The 12799-nt window shown below is 36.1% G+C and overlaps 1 long non-coding RNA gene across 1 annotated transcript in view; it reads right to left on the reverse strand.

The window, feature by feature from the left end:
* LOC139960638 (uncharacterized) overlaps positions 1-12799 on the reverse strand; it is a 52397-nt gene that overhangs the window by 13036 nt on the left and 26562 nt on the right. Inside the window, exon 2 of the long non-coding RNA XR_011790578.1 lies at positions 6963-7120. This is a non-coding gene — a long non-coding RNA (uncharacterized lncRNA). The remainder of the gene's footprint in view (positions 1-6962; positions 7121-12799) is intronic.

The following is a 12799-nucleotide window of genomic DNA, read 5'->3' on the forward strand; positions in this document are numbered from 1 at the left end:
AATTTGATACTTAAGTGATACCTTTGATACTGCTTGAAGCCTTGAATGTTTAATGACTGATATATATTCAACTGAGCAGTTTGATACTTAAGTGACACCTTTGATACTACTTCAAACTGTCTATGTTTAGTTATATTTTGTTATTTAACTGAATAGTTTGGTACAAAGTAATGCCTTGAAATTATACTTGAAACTTTGTTTCAATGACAATTGTCTTTAATTGTTCTGTTTAATGCTTTATTGATACCTTTGATACTACTTGAAGCCTTCCATGTTTATTTATATTTTGTTATTTAACTGAATAGTTTGATATTAAGTAATTCCTTTGAAATGATACTTGAAACTTTGTTTCAATGAAATTTGTCTTTCATTGTTTTGTTTAATGCTTTATTGATACCAGTTTGGGTATCATTTGTTGTTACATGATATGTTGAATTATAAATATTGCATTGATAAAATGAAGTCCATTTATATGTGTTTACTCTCTATTTTGATAAATAAATTGACCAATCAGAAAGAAGTATTCCCCACTAAGTTTGAATGCTAACTCCACATCATGCAATTTGCACACAGTATCATTCGCCTTTGGGTTCCCTGGATTTAAATCCCAACCAATATAATATTAAGTTTAATGTTGGACTTCCCTCCCAACACCCTCTTGTAATGTTGCTGGGTTGCCACTCAAGGGCTGGAAATTCGGGACTAGCGAATCAAAAGAGAGGAAGTACATAACCCCTCTTTTTCAGTAACAGAAAGAAAAATGTGAACATTCTATGACCTCAATTCAGAAAAGGCGCCAGCGGTGTTGCGTTCGTGCAATTTTAATCAAACCTGTCGATTTGGGGGGGGGGGGGTTAGGGGAGGGGGCTGTGCGTACCATTTATTCGTGCAAAGTGTAAGTTCGTAATGAACATGATCTCACCCTTTATATGCTACCTCCGTGCATACCGAAAGTGATGGGGATCACAGATGAATGTTATTTAATCTATTCAAGCGGGGGGGGGGGGGTGGGGAGGGAAGGGAAGGGAGGTAGGGAAAAGTTCATCCCTGGCTTCTCGGTAATGCCACATGGTTATCATTGTGATGCTGTCGATATAGTGAGGATCGACGACGGTAATGGTCGGATGACTTAGTTTTAACTTCTTTTTAATCCCTTCAAGTGTCATCACTGAATTTATTAAATGAGCCGTGGACACTGGTATTAGTTTTATCCGTCTGGTTACCTTCGTATCTCTTTTAAAAGCTTGAAAACAACTGTGTCCGTTTTACTTGCACAGGAATACAAAATTCCTTGCACATTTCCCCAAACATATCCATTATAGTTATATAGATATATATATAGATATAAATATATATAGATATATATATATAGATATATATAGATTTATATATAGATATATACAAATAGATATATAGATATATATATATAACCATAAATGATTTCTCTCTGACGAAAAGTTTACTGGCTTTTTCACAAGGTTACAGCAAATTGTATCTTAGCTAAATTCGGAAGTATAATGATCAATGGAAAAAATTATTTTGGGCGGGGTACAATCGCATATTATTTCGCCATTATTACAATTTCAAAACAAATTTTATCAGCAAAAATTATAAAAATATAACATGAATAAATAAATAAACAGATTGACGTTGGTGAAATGTTTTCATTAATGAAATGCTCAAATTGGCACAAACAATCTTAAATTGCTTTTGATTATTATACTTATACGCGGTTTTCTTACAATCGTCATGATGAATAGCTCACGGCAAAGTACTGTTTACTTCGAAGAGTTCTCTTAACAACCCAATTGAATTCAATCAATTTCTCTGCGATTCCAGAAGTTGAAGATAAATATCTCAAGTATAGTGTTGTCGACATGTTTGCGAGAAATATCGGGTAAAAATACTATAGTACTTTTATCCATTGATTTGAGGACATATGAGGACTAATAATAGAAATCATCGCAAGGCCGTATAGGCTAGATCATAGTTTTACAGGTTAGAATTGGGTCACTCGAAACAGCTATGAAGAGTGCAGCTAGGAGACTGTTTATCAGGTTATATAATGGTTTTGAGTATTGCGCGTTTTAAGAAGACTTGAGATAATTTTCTCTATGGATACTTAACAATTACAAGTACGTACATTTAGTGATAAACCAATGCAGGCTTTATACCGCCGTCTAGATTAATACACCGCAATTAAAGAAAAACAGAAGAACAATCAAACATGTAAACGATAAATTTGTCTAAAATACGATATCAACAATCCTCACAGGCAATGCTCGTATATACAGCAGGTCTGTAACGTGGGTTATTCCCAGATTTATTACTCCCCACCCCCTCCTTCTTAAAGGGAGTGAAGACTCGCGCACTAAGAAACGTCTGATGCCGGTAATCTGACCTAGATTCGAATGAGATGTAACAGAAGTGTAAGACACCACCATCGATCCCAGAAAATACACACACAGCTTGCTACCGTCGGTAATTAGACACCAGTGTACAGTCAATACATGCAGCTACGGTCAATACCCACAACACAGTGTACATAGCAGCGATGGAAATCTCAGGTCCAGATAAAAGATAACAAGGTATCACGTTTTATTACTGTCTGCATTTTGTAGCGACAAGGAAAAAACTTCACTTGCATGCAACGGAAAGTTAATATTTTTCAGAGGCAGCACGCGGTTTGGGACGAGTCTTCAAGGTCCCCGCCCCAACCCATCCTTCCAGAATAAGTCAAATGACACTAACGCATCACAGCTTCATCACATGAACACGGAATTACTTTTATTCTTTCGATAATTTGTCATTTCCTTTCCTTTTTTTTTTTTGCCAGAAAATGAACGAAGAAGCATTCTAATTTTATACAGCGCTTTGATGTGAGCAATTACCTATCAAATACAACGACATTTTTTTTCTGTTCAAAATGACATGAATTTACCAAAGTTGGAATATGAGCCTCAATTAAAACTAAAGATAAGGGGGGGCTAAGGGGATGTGGGATGGGGTGGTCTGATCATTCTAAAGCAATAATCTCTCTTTAGAATTGAAACGATATAAGTGGGAATACGTGCAACGGTGGTTAACTTAGTGAATGATCTCTTTGAACCACCAACGTTCATGGAGTACATGTAGAACAGTCAATTAAATGACCAACAAGAGTATTTCATCGGTGTTATAACGTATGCGTATGGTGTAACGTAACGCAGTTTACAGTACACACGTATATTCTCAACCACTTTGTCCAACGTATAGTCAATGCCATTACAAATGATTTAGTTAAAACACAATAATGAAGTTCCAGCTTTTTCGTGAGCTTCAAGTGGATTAACGTAGAGAAGGTTTTGTTCAGGGCCTGAATAGACTGAGCCTGAGTAGATGGGTGGGGGAGGGGGGAGGGTAGTTCAGGGAAAATGAAGACTATCAAGTGGGCCCGGTCGGGCATAATACCCCTCGGGCTCCCTAAAGATGCCACTGGTTATGTGTTAAAAACGTGATGTAGTACCGTAATTAATGTTAACACATCTTATGAATACTTCATGGCTAAGATTTAAATCTTTTATAAACTCTGAATTTTTAATTCTCCAAGAACATGAATTTATGTTTGTTTGCTTTTTTTATGAACAGATATAGTTATCCGCCTATCTTTCAACTTTACTCCGTTTTAAATATATCAACGATCTTTATTTCAAAATTTGTCAAAAGCTCGCCAGTAGAAGCGAAGTTTGTATCTTGTAGTGAGCGACATGGAAAGTGCGTAACTCCCTTTATAAATGTAGGCCTATGTGTTCTCCAAATATATGAGTTACACAATGTTCATTCCTTTGACTAGCGATTTTGATTCTTGAAACGCGTTCCACAGTTTGTCAAAGTTAGACAGCATAGAAAGCCCTGCATCATTTACGCGACTAACTGTATTTTTCTTTGTCATAATCATATTAGTTTCTCTACTGACATGCAACTTATATCAATACAATACTACCTGTGTACATCTACACCTTGACCTTTATAACAAAACAAAACAATAAAAGACATCTCACGATTCCTTATCAGATTTGTCGAAAATTATCCACATTATACTTCGTAGCCATTATTATAGCAATCCTTAACATATGATAATGGGTACATTTTATCTTGACGATTTTAGCAACATCATAATAGCTAAAGGCCTATTGCCTTGGTATTAAAATGAGGTGGCGACCATTTTAAGATCGCAAAAAATATATATATTGGAGAGTTGCCAATAGATTCGGAAGGTAAATAAATCATCGATATTTGTAGGAAGAAAAGTTAAAAAATCTTCAAAATTACTTACTTCAAATATTGCAAAATATAACACCAATTTGTAGCTTAGAACCCTTAATCATGTATGAAAATGTCAAGGTTGGGGGGGGAGGGGTGTTACCATTCCCCCTTCGTAGGCCTCATCCCTAGGCCACAACATCCGCCACTGAAGTGGCGCCAAGACGGTGATGTGAAAATAAAATAAGCTTAATGTCAGAGAGTCATAGCTTATTACGATATACATGGCCACATCATCTTACATCACCAATTATACCATTCAACCTATATGGTTCATCTGGTTAAACTTCCATCTTGCCACATAATTTGACAGGTTACCGATACCACGTTATTTAAGACTAAAAGCCCTTTACTATCAATATAATGCTATAACTATCGGCATGTAACTGACTCTTGCAGAGCCCAGTATACTTTTTACTGAAAAACAAAAATATCCAAAACTAGTCATCCACAATGTTGCCTTCATATCAAATACATCTATGCACTTTAACACACTGAAGTCTTTCTTGGGCATTATCTTCTTTCTCAATGCATTGACATTCGTCAATATAATTAAAGTATCATCTAACTTTACTTTCAATTCAGTGATTCTACTAAGACATTCACATATTTTTTCCATATCTAATCGTCAAAAGTTAGCTGCTACTATATGAGGTATACAATTCTACAGATAATCATGTTTTGTTTTTTATTCGTTTCTACTGACGTGAGCTTATATGATTACGATGTGTTCAATGGTTATTTTACTTTCAAACTTGACACTTTTAAAATGTCACGATAAAGCCCCTGAGTCTATAAATGTATACGTACGGATATATATATGTATATATATATATATATATATATATATATATATGTGTGTGTGTGTGTATATATATATATATATATATATATATATATATATATATATATAACATATATAACATGTCATAATTGTAAAAGATACTTGTAAAGGAAACAAAATTACCATTCATATCACTGACATTTCCTTTCTAGTTTTTTCTTTGCAGCAGTAATTACCTATGACGCCTACAAATCTTTCTGTTTTGAAAACAAAGTGTTATGAAAATTAGACTCAAAATGGTCGGGTCAATTGCCTCTGGGCTCTGATAAATCGTAGAGATTATAGAATAAACCACAAAGAAGAACGGAAAAAAATGTCGGACTTTTATTGAAGTCAGCTCTCTTTTGAAAGTTTAGTGCGTCATTGTGACGCAAATGTTATTTTTGTGATCACTGTTTGCCTGTAATTTTGTTTTTTCCTTTTTTTTGTGTGTGTGTTTTTGGTGCGGATGTTAAAGAATTTCTAGGACTCCTTGATATTTTACTTTTGCTTCTCCCGGAGCGAGAGAAAGAGAATGTATTTTCTCTTTGATTCGGTCAAGTTCTTTCAGTTTAACTGGTGGTAGATCGATGGAAATATAGCCTGCTCGAATAAGAGGGTATTAAGGGGACTTTTCTTAATTTTCAGTTCATATTTTAGGCTTTTTTGGGGGGTTAATTTTTGTGTGTTTGTTATATCTTTAAATGGAACGAGGAACCTTTCTGTATATGTCGAGAAATACATATCCCAATATTTCCATCAAACATGGTGATCACGACGGAATAGGCAATGATATATAAAGATGGAATCAAGGATTAATTCAGCTTAACGAATCATTTCTCGAATCTAACACAAAGAGAGGAGGGTTAGAGAGGAAAATGAGAATATGAAATAAATGACAAAAATGTTGCAAAATACGTGAAAATTGAAGAAAATGTTTATCGTGGTATGCATTACATTATGCTATCATGTTAAATTTCTATGCACCAAGAACAATTCACGATTCAAAAAGAGGGCTAAGTAATTTATTTATAAATTTACCGAGAAAAGAACAATTGAACGATTGACCTAAAGGATACCAAAGGTTGTCACCTGAAAATTTCATCTTTAGCTATGTTCAAATTTATTATCATCTTTTAAGATATATACAATAGTTTTATGTGCTTAACAACGCCGAAAACTGAAGAAATGATAATGTGCAAATCAAATCACTTTTTTGTAAACTATTGTGAATCCAAATTTTGAATTAAAATACAATATTACTTCAGGAAAATATAATTAAGTTTTATTAAAGTTCTATTCCTTTTAACCTTGATCATTCGGTTTGTAATCTATAAAACTAGAAAATAAACTACAATTGTGAAACAGTTTCTAGTATCAGATCTGCGAGTAACTGACAGAACTAATTTACTTTTTTAAGATTAAGTCACCCAAGAAAGAACCTGGGCACGAAAAACCAAACAACGAATCGACTGATCCGCCTCTCAACCCAAGTCCCCTTGCATCGGGACTGTGTGAAGTGTGATCATCGTCAGGTGTGTATCACGATTCCCCTATAAAAGGGGAACTTAATGGTACACACGATCTTATCCAAAAGACCAGACAGGGCTATACTTTTTAAGAAAAAGTCACCCAGGAAAGAACCTGGGCACGAAAACCAAACTACCAAACGACTGATCCGCTCTCAGCCCCAGTCCCCTTGCATCGGGACTGTGACTGTGTGATCATCGTCAGGTGTGTATCACGATTCCCCTTAAAAGGGGAACTTAATGGTACACACGATCTTATCCAAAAGACCAGACAGAGCTATATTAGAACGGAGGAATCTTTGACTTACGGTTTGCTTCAGCATGAGTTCGTCTTTAGTTTTCCCTCGTACTCGGTTGCAACAGATACACCGATATAGGGATGTAGGCATGTATAGGCATAGTGCATGTACACCGTCTAAGCGTGATACGTATAGAGAAACTACAAGCCCGACACGACCATCAGTGTCTGCATTAAGTAACAATAGGTAAAGAATTCATTTAAATACACGACGCCTTCATGCAAACCATGGCCTCATTGTGTTAGACGGTCATACCATAGATAATACCATAGAATACATTAGAAAGAATCTCTCTCCCGAAAGGCGGGGCAACGAATTAACAACACGTATAACTATATCATCATAATGGCCCGCACCTCAACTTGAAGGGCTTAAATATTGTGACAGTTGAGAATCAAATATTGCAAAGACTTGTTTTATTCCTTCTCAAATTATCCCAAGAAATTTTTTTTTTATTATGATTTTCATGATCTCCTCCTCATTGCTCCTAAGTAGATAAATAAATAAATAAATAAATAAAAATACCGTATAATTTTTAGCACAACCGGGCGTGAGGACGTAACTGAAATCCTATTTTATAGCCTAAATATACCTCAGAATGTAGGCCTACCATTTAACCTCAAAGATTCTATCACAAACTCTCTCATTTTTTTTTTAAATTTCGGATCCTCCCCTCCGGGTGTACAAAAGTTATAATTGTCTCCCCTCCCCCCACCTTTATTTTGGTCTCTGGTGCGATCAGCACATTGCGGAATGCTATTTTTACTGTTTACACATGAAATATTATGACCACAATATCTATCATTATATCCATTATATTATCTTATTTCAATCTCTCCAAACCATCCTAGCATAAAAAATAAAATTAAAACTCCGAGATCATCGAAATACCAACCCTCAATTGTTACGCTGGTATCTTTTTCGCATGTAGTCACCACATTTACTAACGTTTTGGATTATTACGTTTCCCTTCATATCATCCCACCCTACCCCCCCCCCCCAGCCTCTGGCCTCTCTATACTCCTCTCCAGGTACCGTCACCAACAACTCTTTTCTGGTATTCCAACAGCGCGTGAAAAAAACAACATATTTTCACAGCAACTCATCCATGTCATATTATTCTAAAGGAACGGTTTTTTTACCGCTGGGAGTCAACGCTCCTGACGAGTATAGCTACAGCTTACGTCAGTTCTTTTTCTAATCTTCACATCTTTCTTCTACTCACGCCATTACCCAGATGTATACCATTGCAACTACTCACTGCAGATACAAAACCGTTCCTTCAACTGCCGAAAGCTCTAAAGCAATTCTGTCTATATATATATAATTTGCAAAGTCTTTGTACGTAGGCATTGCAGGTTAAAAGTTCATTTGGGTTGTACTTCCCCCTTCGGGCGACGGCTGACAAACGTGGCTTGATTGATAGATGGCAAAAACAAAAGGCTATTTTCGTGATCAGGAGATCACGCATCGAGATTCGACAAATTAGATTGTAAACAAATATGTTTGTGTATCTTAGTGGGCGGAGATATTTGTATTTCACATATCATGCATCGACTGTTTACTATATCATTCTCTTCATATCGCGCTCATATTGCAACTAAGGAGAAATATTTCAGAAAACATTTTTAAAGGTGAAAAGTTGAGATTAATTTAGACTGAGGCTTAGAGGGGTTAATCCGACATGGGTTAAAAGGAACAACAAGAAATTAGTCTTGAATTATGTCTTAGTATCCCCTTGATTCCTTTAACGTTCGGGCTATATATATCTTTATATAATATATAATATTTTAACTTGCTCGTATATAAGTAGGCTGGGCTTATATTTAAGTAGACTGACAAATAGATAGACAGACAGACAGATACATAGACATACGGTATGAACAGCTTCAGTGAATATGTCTCTAAGTGCATCAAAACCAACGATCCTACCAATAAAACGACTGAAGTATATACTAACCTTGTCTTCAGAGATCCAAAATATAAATATATGAAAAGCAGGTGCTGAAAGTGGGGTAATGACGAATGGTGAATGGAAAATCGACAAAAGGTGTTCAGCAAATGTCCTACTTAATAAAATCGTCTACGTCAATGGAATTAATTCTTAAAATAGATCTCACTGAAATTGCTTCTATAGCCTTTATATAACCTGGTAGCCGCCATTTTGTATTCGATACACAATTTTTTCCAAACATACAGAGTTCACACAATTAATCGCCGGAAAAAAAGATGGCAATTGATGAAACTAACTTTTCCCATATTTCTGGCAACAGAATGAAGGTCAAGGTGGGGAAAATATCATCATGAATTCTTCACGAATCTCAATATTTCGTTTTCCAGATCATTTTGGCATTTTCACATTCTTTATACCGTATTAAACTATTAATATTAATCACATGTAAATAAATTTAAAAAAAAGGCCTGTACTTTGAATTCGTTCTTTGAAATGAGCCTTGAAAAGACAAGATAATTAACTGTCTCGTAATTGGATGGTTATATCGAATATCATGATCGAAAACTTCTCAAACTTCAGGCAACAAATTTTGCTTCGCCCCCCCCCCCCCCCTCAACGGAATGTTATTGTATATACGAACCCGTAATTGACTATATCAATTAATTAATTAATTTCTTACAGAACTGTATATATTGGATGGCGTTGACACATGGGGAAAATAAACGTGACAAACACCCACTGCAGAAGGCTCGAACTCCCTCCCCGAGACTCCCCCTCTCCCCGCCCTGCCCCTTCAACTTCAATCCAAGCTACGTAAACGCTTTGATATATGGACCCATTGTGTCTGGCGGGTTTGTCTAGTGGTCCGCGTGGAACCAGACTTTGAGTGATGAACCTCTGGTGCTTATTTTTCTTTCATTCTTTTTAAAAAATCTTTTTCTCCCGGGAAGTGGGGGGTGGGGTGGGGGTCGCTGGAGAACTGACAATCCCATGTGACATTTTAAGCAGCAAAAGTAGTATAGCACGGTGTAACATGCATTGGTTTAAGTTGTATGTTCTGTAACCAGCTTACATTTCAAATCTTATTTTGTGCATATTGTAAAGTCATCTCGTCTACATTGAACCAGGGACAACTCCCTTATTGAACTAAACTCGCATGCACCATACTATTAACCCACAAATATGAATACGAACCAGGGCTGGGGTCTCCTATACTCGTTGGTTATAGCCTCCATAAAGCTCGGGGTTTAGCTCTTTCAGAAGAGCTGATTATTCGTAGAGTAATCCACAGCTGTATAAACTTGTATCAAAGCTATTCGAGTAATCTAAAAGAATCAATCTGGTCCTCAAAGTCAGACACGTTAAAACAACAAGCGAATTATTTCGAATGAACAATTTCTTCTATACTAGCTACAGTCAGTCTCTGTAACCATATATGACTGGCTTTAAATTCGTAAAAAAAACATCTAAATTTGACTCTCTCCACCTCTCCACCTCTTTGTCTCTCTCTCTATATACTTACCTCTGTTTCAAGAAACAAATAGTTTATTTTATTTCCTTCTATTCTTTTCAAATTTATATATATTTTGGCATTTTAATTCATCACTCTTCTCGGTCGAGTCAAGGCTACGACGTTGTAAGTCTCGCTGTTTAACGGAAATCGGAAATAACATCTTGTTCGGCTTCCCTATAATCACCGTTAGGAAATGACTTTCCCTAGGATATTCGTTACCGTGACGTCAGCAGCGAGGTCGCTTCTCTACGAGTACCGAGAAATGCGTGCTTGCGCAGTATACGGGAATTTATATTTTCCGTAGATTATTTCCGTTCTTATTTCAAACACTTTCCTTCGCTGTTGGGGAGAGAGAGAGAGAGACTAGCCTTGCAAATAAAGTGATTTAATTACGGCTAGTTGTATTGTATTTCAAAACCTAGTGTGTTACTTTATTTACTCCTTGTGTTAAAAGGAAATGTTATACATAAATTTCTCCCTGCAAACGGTCTTCTATATCTTATGTAAAAGCTTGTTTCTTGACGTGACAAAATGTATGATTAGTGTTGAGAGGAAATATATTTTTAGCCACGAATTTGTTGGCGCTTTGTATCTGGGTATGCCTTGAATAACACGACCATTTAAGTGTCTATATTTAAACAAGATTTGGTGAAATCGATCTTGAGATAAAGAAAGAAGAATATCATTGTTATGAATCTTGGACTTCCAAAATATACATATATATATATGTATATATATATATATATATATATATATATATATATATATATATATATATATATACATATATATACATATATATATATATACATATATATATATATATATACATATATATATATATATATATATATATATATATATATATATATATATATATATATATATATATATATATATATATAGAAGGGAAGGTGTTGATGGGTTGGTTGCATGTAGAAGACATTATTATAATTTGAAGTAAAAATTGATGTAGGCCTACAATTGCCATTTGTACTTTTACTTGATAGGGGTATCAGTTCCACATAAGATAATTTTCCATGTTTTCCACGTATAATTGTGAGTTGGTTATTTATTAGGTCTGTTTATGTGTTTCTATTTCGTACAACGTGGTTCATATGCTCTGATACTGAATGAAGCAAACAATGTTTAGTGTAGTCTATATATATGGAGTCACATAATTAACTGGGAACAAGTTTTACCATTTCGAAACATGGCAGGATCCACCTTAAATATAGTGACCATTTATTCTGTCTGTAATGGGCGGAATAGCTGGTCGGCCAATCAGGCCCTGCCTGAGATGCCCAAGACAATACAGAGGCCCTTTACTCTACAATGTCACCTAATCAAATATGATATTTATTTCGGTACGTTGACATATAAGATTTGTTCCAATATTGAGGGCCTTCTCCGTGTAGCGTAGATCGCATTCAGAAGTGGGCTTAACCCCGACACTTTTTTTATGAGCGGGTCACAGACCACCTCACTTTCGCAATAGTCGTTTTTACCCGAGGGCCTGGGTCACCGTCATTCCACCCCAGGATTCTGTGCTATTTCCCAGAGAAATTCTTCTCCGTCGTCCCGACAAAAGCGAAACTCAGGAATTCGATGGAGAGAGCAAGGGTGTATTAATGTTAATTCTAGTATAATGGAAGGGTAAAAACGCGGCAAATACAGACGATCATCATCTGATGGTCCAATTTGGCACGTTGCTTTGCGATGCGTTTATACTCGGAGGGGGGGGGGGGGGGGAGGGAGGGCAGTGGTAGGATAAGAGCCCACGACATCGAAGCAACTTAAACGAATAAATTAGACTCCATTACTGGATGTATATGAAGACTGATACTGATATACGATATTTATGATTATGAAATATGTCTATAGACACAAGACTCGTAGGATATCCGTGGCGTAGTATTAATGGGAACGTCAAATGGCGCCACTGTACTGACGAGAATGCCGACAGTTTTTACTTATCTACAGTTTAATGAGAACGAGCTTTAAACTTAAGAGGACGTTTACGTCATCTCTCCTACACCCCCCCCCCCGCCCCTCCCCCATTGATTATATTCTTCCTCCGCCCACTGTCCACCCATCCCTTTCTCAATGGAGCAATTCTCTCTAATACTCGAATTGCACAAAAGTTTCGTGGAAATCTCAGCTCATCGACATAGATGAGAATTTCAGCCGTTCTTTTATCTTAGCAGACTGACCTAACCAAGACCTCGGGGTATAATGCTGAGGAGTGTATCGATCCATAATCGTCTCTCGGGATCAAATAAAGCTAAAAATCAAGAGAGTTAACCTACTTCTGTAGCGGTTAACCTCTAAGACTGATCGATAAGGTATAAGACCAAAAATCCTTATAAGTTCATTCAT

The sequence above is a fragment of the Apostichopus japonicus genome, chromosome 19 (genome assembly GCF_037975245.1).
Source record: "Apostichopus japonicus isolate 1M-3 chromosome 19, ASM3797524v1, whole genome shotgun sequence".
Lineage (NCBI taxonomy): Eukaryota > Metazoa > Echinodermata > Holothuroidea > Aspidochirotida > Stichopodidae > Apostichopus > Apostichopus japonicus.